The sequence below is a fragment of the Apostichopus japonicus genome, chromosome 14, assembly GCF_037975245.1.
Source record: "Apostichopus japonicus isolate 1M-3 chromosome 14, ASM3797524v1, whole genome shotgun sequence".
NCBI lineage: Eukaryota > Metazoa > Echinodermata > Holothuroidea > Aspidochirotida > Stichopodidae > Apostichopus > Apostichopus japonicus.
In genome coordinates this window covers 2,203,373-2,210,920 of record NC_092574.1, presented here as the reverse complement: position 1 = coordinate 2,210,920, position 7,548 = coordinate 2,203,373, and the positions used below count along the sequence as shown (strand labels likewise).

Sequence of the window (7,548 nt, the reverse complement as noted above, 5' to 3'; positions counted from 1 at the left end):
TGCATTGCATGCTGTACGTACATAATACCTCCGTGCGTGCGTGTGCGTTGATCTATATACGAGTGTTTACTATACCGTCACACACAGTGGATTTTCAATGGAAAATATTTGTTGTCATTTTGTAGGCGTCCATATCAACACGTACTGTACTGGGCAGTTCTCTCTTCGTTGCAAGCAGTGTGGTCTAGACGTTGGATATATCTTGACGTCGTTCCTCGCCTTAATTTAGTTGTTCGAACGACTACAATGACGGCCCGGGGTTGCAGAGAAGAAAAGGACGACATTTCAAGACATCGTAAACATAACGTGATTACGGTTAGTGATATTTTACATTATCTGAAGTTGTCTGTATGCATGTATGTCTGTCTGTGAAGTTAGCCTACACTGAAAAAATAAACTAGTCAATATTGCCACGGACTAACGTTAAATTAGTCTTTAACGTTAGTCAATGCACCCGGACTAGCAAAAATCTTCGTTTCATCGCTGCTTCTTAGTTAGTTTACACTGACTAAGGAAAATATAATCGCAGCTTAGTCGGTGGCGACGGACTAAGGTATTTTAACCCATGGACTAAGAACGATACGGACACCCGATTTACGCCATAATCGTAGCTTAGTCGGTGTCGACGGACTAATGTATTTTAACCCAATTCGATTCACTTCAATTTGGAAACCGAGAGGCAACGGCAGCTTGCTGGGCTTGGCATAGTTTCATACGATCACTCTAAGCAACTTTCAACCGTAAATCACCCAAGAAGGTCTTTAGAAGAATGGAGGTATTAACTGCATCATCGGCCTACCTGTTATTCCTTTAACTAGAAGGTAAAATTAAAGTTAATTATTAGGCCACTGGCACTAGTACTGTATTATGGTTAGTGTAACGCTACCGTTGTCACGTTGGCGTTTCGCAATGCACAAGTGCAATGACAGTGACTAGCCTATAGGCTTCTACTGGGTACTGCAGTGCATTCTCAACACTAAAGTGTGCATTCTAAACACCAGTTAACAATGTGTTATGTGTGTATTGGGCTAGATTGAACAGTGGCACATAATCTTCTAATTTATTCCCAAACAAATGCTGGAACTATAAGGCTCAATAGTTTATTTGAAGTCTACACTCATTTGGTAAAGATTTCCTGTTATTTCCCATGTGAATCTAAATGGGTAGGCTTTGTGATATTGAATAAGCAAGGCTAGACCTTCAAACGTACAGTCACAGTCGGCTGAACACATTATGTTGGCTAGTCAACGGTATTATATGCTGCGAGCAGTCAGGATGCACGCTTCAGTTCTATTTAACCTTTTCATTTATCATTTTTTAGTATTTAATTTCCGGTCACGCCCAGGAAACAATTGCGACATTCCTTCACGGTCGACTTGCTTACTGTAAGAAGTATTAACCGTTTTTTTTTCTCAGGGAAAGCTTGATAGTCTGAAAGTTATTATAACATGTGCTTTTAGTATACTGCCAAAAGAGTAAGTTGTTGTATTTGTATTGATATTTTATGTAGAAGTAACGGAAAATTTAGTATGTTTAGTTTGGTCTAATTGCACGTTTTTTTACTGTCCAATGTAGTGCAGGGTTCACTTGCGCGAATTCAAATTATTCTGTTTATGTGTATGTATATGCATCGATTCTTAGATTATGATGTTTTTTTGACATTTATTTGTAATTCAAGCATATCTGTTTAGTAGCAAAGTTTAAAGGTTAAGATTAATAATTTTTCTCTTTTTGATCCTAGATTGAATGAAACTCATTGGCGTAAATAATAGATCAGATGATACAGTTTAACACAGTTGCTAAAACTCTGGGTATTCTCTAGTCTTCGCCGGTCCATTATATACTTTAGTACTACTAGTAAGACTAAATCAAAACGACCGTAGACAAACTTAGTGTAACAAAGTACTGATTCTCCTCTAGCCTAGGTCTAAACAGGCTTGTTATGTGAGCAAGCAAAATAACAACTAAAAACGATTAGGCCTATAAATAAGTTGGCTCAGTGCATTTCTGTTTCTAAAATTTTATATTTTTAAAGATCATAAAAACAAACAAAGATTTAGCCCATGTTTTATTATCTCTGTATTCTGGGCATTTGATTCTGGTTGCAATGGTGATGACACTCTCGTTCAAATTTTCAGCTTTATACAGTCTGCTTCAAACTTTGGGATTGTTTTTTTGAGACTATAGTGGAAGCAAATCTCACATAACTTTGTGGTGACAACTTTATTTTTTTTTTCTTCAAATGATGAATACTTTGCTGTTTCTTTTTTCCAGCAGGAATTGAAAAGCCAAATATCTAAGTCAAGGGTGAGCTTTCCTGTGATGTACGACACCAGTGTGGAGGCAACAACAGAAGAGGAGAACTGTGTTATATATGGCTTAAAGACATGTTTTAAGATGATATATTGGTACCCTTCGCAGAACAAAAGAGTTTATCCAAGAGTCCAAAAAGCAAAGGAACAAGTATCATAGAGAAAAAAGATGGAAGAGTGAGTTTAACTATTGTACCCAACTGTTTAATGATATTTAAGATACTTTTCATAACCTGTTTTAAAAAAAAAAACAGTCTAGTTTATCATTTATGTGCAAGCTTCATAAGTTTGGTCAAATTTTCACTGATCTGTAGAGCGGGAGTCCAGAGGGTTTGGTTAGCTGGGAAGGTAACCAAATGCCTGGTACATCACAATGTTCACAATGCATTCCTGTATATGAAACCTGACGACTGGCAAACCGACTGTGGTGGATGTGGCTGGGAGAGCAATTTTAAAGTCACCTAATAGCTAACCTAGAGCAGCTTTCATGGTAACCACATCAAAGTAAGAACAATGTGTCAGGTATGGCCCCAAGAGCAACAAATGGCCATTGCCAGTAATTATTGGTGGTGGGGTACCCCTGCCAGTGATCTATAATTGACCCCTCACGGCTGACCTAGGTCAGCTCATGAGGTAACCACTTGAAACCTACTGGAAAATGTTGGTTAGGACTTCAGATACAAGGGATGGGCATTGCCAGCAATTTTTATTGGTGGGGTACCCCTGCCAGTAGACCCCCAATATGCCCATCCCCTCATTGACCTAGGTAAGCTCATGATTTGACCAGTTGAAACCTACAGGAAAATGATAGGTATCACTTCATATGTAAGTATGGGCATTTCCAGTATTTTATATTGGTGGGCCACCACTGCCAGAGTCCGCCCATCCCTTACATATAGAATCCTGTTAATAATTTTCCAGTAGTTTTCAACTGGTTAAATCATGAGCTGACCTAGATCAATGAGGGGAGGGGGGCTTTTTTGGGGTCTACTGGCAGGGGTACCCCACTAATATAAATTACTGGAAATGCCCATCCCTTACATATATATAGAGTCCTGCCAATCATTTTACAGTAGTTTTCAACTGGTTACCTCATGAGCTAATCTAGGTCAATGGGGGATGGGCATTTTGGGGGTCTACTGGCAGGGTTATCCCACCAATGTAAATGACTGGAAATGCCCATCCCTTACATATGAAGTGATACCTATCATTTTCCAGTAATTTTTCAACTGGTTATCTCATGAGCTGACCTAGGTCAATGAGGGAATGGGCATTTTGGGGGTCTACTGGCAGGGGTACCCCCCCCCCCAATATAAATTACTGGAAATTCCCATCCCTTACATATGAAGTGATACCATTTTCCAGTAGTTTTCAATTGGTTACATCATGAGCTCATCTAGGTCAATGGGGGATGGGCATTTTGGGGGTCTACTGGCAGGGGTACCCCACCAATAAAAATTACTGGCAATGCCCGTCAGTTGTATCTGAAGCCCTAACCAACATTTTCCAGTAGGTTTCAAGTGGTTACCTCATGAGCTGACCTAGGGCAGCCTTGAGGGGTCAAATATAGATCACTGGCAGGGGTACCCCACCACCAATAATTACTGGCAATGGCCATTTGTTGCTCTTGGGGCCATACCTGACATATTGTACTTACTTTGATGTGTTACCATGAAAACTGATCTAGGTTAGCTATCAGGTGACTTTAAAATTGCTCTCCCAGCCACACCCACCACAGTCGGTTTGCCAGTCGTCTGGTTTCATATACAGGAATGCACTGTGAACATTGTGATGTACCAGGCAATTGGTTACCTTCCCAGCTAACCAAACCCTCTGGGATCCCGGTCTATTGGGATCATTATTAACATGATTAACATAATTATTAAGCTTTGAGAAATAACTTGGTGTTATGCTGTGCAAAGCTAATAATAATTTGGTAAAGCTGCTATTCCCGGCTTATAATTTGAGGGACCTAGATTTAAATGTATACCTCCCAATATGTTATAAAATTTTAATGTAAATGTATGTTTATGATAATGTGAGTTATCATGTGCTATATCTGTATCTGTGCTTACACGTATATCATATTTTCTGTTCACAGGTCAATAATGGTGCAGATTTTGGCTTCCTGAAGACAAGTGGGAGGCCATTTGTAGTTAAGAGAAACACTCTTTGTTCGTGAAGACTTAACTGGTGTCGATTTGGGGTACCACTTTAAAAGGAAAGTCATGAGGAACCCTTGCCCAAGATTCAACTTTGCATTATTGTGCAGTGCTATACTTTTGCGATTCATGTTTGATCCATTAACTTGTCTTAACTTTGTTGGAAAAAAAATCAGATTTTCAGATTTTATTTACAGTGATTTCTTCTCTATCTGTCGAAAGTCAGCCTTTTGTAGACATCAGAAGTTTTATCAGAAATAAATACTGCCAACGTACACATTATTTGTGTTTCTTCTTCTCTCTTTTCTTTCAGTGATGCTAGTCAGTGAAACTAGTCGGGTTTAATTCTTTCAGTAAATCTAGTCGGTGCAACTAGTCAGTCAATACGGACTAAGAAAGGTTAGTCGGGAGAGGCACCATCCTGACTAATGTAAAACCTGCTATAAACTAGTCGGTGGCTCATATAAATTAGTCGGTAAAGACCGACTAATGTCACCAACTAATGTAACTGACTAATATACATTTACCGACTAAGAAATTGTTGATCGACTAAGCTGACGGACTAAGATGACCGACTAAGAAATCCAACTGACTAAGGAATAAATTAGTCGGTATAGCAACTGACCAAGGCTATGTTAGTCGGGAGAGGCACCAGATGGACTAACGTTATGTTAGTCGGTGAACCAATTTAAGTTTTCAGTGTATGCATAGTCTGCAACGTATACCTAGTCTAGGCCTATCAGTATATATGCCTTACTTTTGACAACAGTTTTATGCACAACGAGAACAGTGTTACGTCATGGATATGTACCTATGAGCAACTGAGGCATTTTGACGGCACTTAATGCTTTCTGGGATCAGTGTAGAAAAGTCTGTAGGAGAGTTAAAATACGTTCGGTCGGGATTGCGCCAGTAATATGTCGGTTACTTCTTGTAGGTGCCAGACGTGGCACGAGAAGTTGAGAGCGCCATCGATGGCCATCTTCTACATGTCATCTATCCATTAGCGGCAGGGCTATTATTCACGATGTTACCATAGCAATGGAGCGTTAAATTTTAGATTCAAAACGGAGCTATTTTAAATGAATATACAAGTCCCATGGAATTGTCGTGAATTTCATATTTGCTTTGGTCATAATACGTTAACTACAGAGTAAAAGCTAGATAAGGTAGAAATTAGATAGATTTATTCGACAATGAGTAAAGTTTACCGGTAGAAAGTCCTAGTATGTCATAATTAAATCCTCCGCGCTACTAGGTTTAATTCTCGGCTAAGTCTGCTGTATTCGCATTATCTGCTTTGTGTACCGTCATGAATACCGCACGTTTCGATCGTTGTTAATGCACGGAGAGCTCGTGGCATTGTTTATAACGTTACCGTACCTGTTTGTATCACACTGTCTTTCAAACGCCTGCCTCAGTAAATCAGCATTTAAGAAATGTGAAGTTGTTCTAACAGGAGCATAGCTGTTTCCACACTTAACGGTTTATAATATAAAGGCTAAGTAATGACACAACATTCCCGAAGAACAAATATTATCAAGATTGTCAGAAAAGATGTCGCGGTGGCCTTACACTGTACAAAAGAAGCATTTCTTTTTGCAGGTACAATTTTCGTCCTTATGTATACTTTCATTAAAATTTCCAGTGAAAGGCGACGAGCGAGACAGAAATCAAATTTACTACTCAGGTCTTAAGTTCCGATTGGTTTCTAAGTACAAGTTGTGCAAAATATTGCAATGACCTACTTCGTTTACGCGAAACAATATACCAAATAGAAACAACCCCCACCCCCCTAAAAAAAAACAAAAACAGACAGACAAACAAACAAAGCAAAACAAATTTAAAACACCATGCATGTACATGCAGATATTAACAACAACCCCCCCCCCCCCCCCAAAAAAAAAAAAAAAAAAAAAAAAATTATATAAAATAGTGCTTCGGCGTGGAATCGAACCTAGGCAGACATGAGCATCAATATAATCTTAAATAAATTGTGATTACTTAGCGAGAAAAAGATGAATGCAAAATGTCAATAATTAATTTGAATTATTGTATTATAAAATTGAAGACAGAAAGCTAAAATTAACAAGAGATTACGCCTCATCGAGGCCATGGTTTCACTGAACGTTGAACATCAACCCAGTCCGAATCGACGTGAGCCCTCCATTGCAAGTCAGCTAGCCCACTTCTGGCCCGAAGGCCGGACTCTAAACGTAATCTCCCGGATGCTTTTGCGAACTAAGGGAGGATACGGAATTGGGATCCTAGGCCCGTGTAAAAATTCCACCTTGGCGATGCCATTATAAACAAAGCAGTGTCTGTCATCCGATCGGCGCGATTCACACAGCCTGACAACAAACACCGACGCGCAGTGCTGTCTTCCAACCGTTCAGGCCACCACGCCAGCCTGGTGATTCTTGGGTCGAAATAATACTTCCAGTTCCAGATTGTTCCAAAACAATGTGATATGAATGCATACCGTGCCCCAATTGGAGTATTGTACATTCGCACAAAAGTTTAACCGTGAAAGAAGAAACACGAAAAACAAAAAAACAAAAACACGAAAAAAAAACAACAAAAAAACACACGAAAAGACAAGTAAATTAAAAGCACACACAAGACGTAAAATGACTTAACGCAGTGCTTGTTTTGGCATATTTCCAGTCACCACGATCGTTTTGAATGCCTTGATGTGGAAGCACATAAATCAAAGTAGAGATGATGTGCAAATAAGGAGGATTGGAGGTGACACAGAGCATTTCATAAATTCTGTGTTTAAATCTGGATATGTTTCTCCGTGCGAGCAGACGGTTCAGTGTGCTTAACTTGCTCCTCTTCTAGCCCAAAGTCTAAACTGCGTCATGATATAGAAATGCGCATGCACCCTGACAGGCCAAGCCCTCAGATATCAACGGGGGAATGGGGGGGGGGGTCTGATATGTCAGTTGACAACTTCTAGCTATACTTTAGCGGACCCAAAACGTGACGGACTTATAGTGTGTAAGATAATGGAACGATTACTTCTGGTATGACACTTACAACAGCTATAAAATAGAAAGCTCCCGATGGAT

At 39.6% G+C, this 7,548-nt stretch overlaps 1 long non-coding RNA gene across 1 annotated transcript; it reads left to right on the top strand.

Moving 5' to 3' along the window:
• Positions 1 to 378: 378 nt before the first annotated feature.
• On the top strand, positions 379 to 4,756 carry LOC139979694 (uncharacterized). The gene is made up of 3 exons (XR_011797261.1): positions 379 to 821; positions 2,275 to 2,489; positions 4,414 to 4,756. It is a non-coding gene; the product is annotated as an uncharacterized lncRNA (long non-coding RNA).
• The last annotated feature ends 2,792 nt before the right edge of the window (positions 4,757 to 7,548 follow it).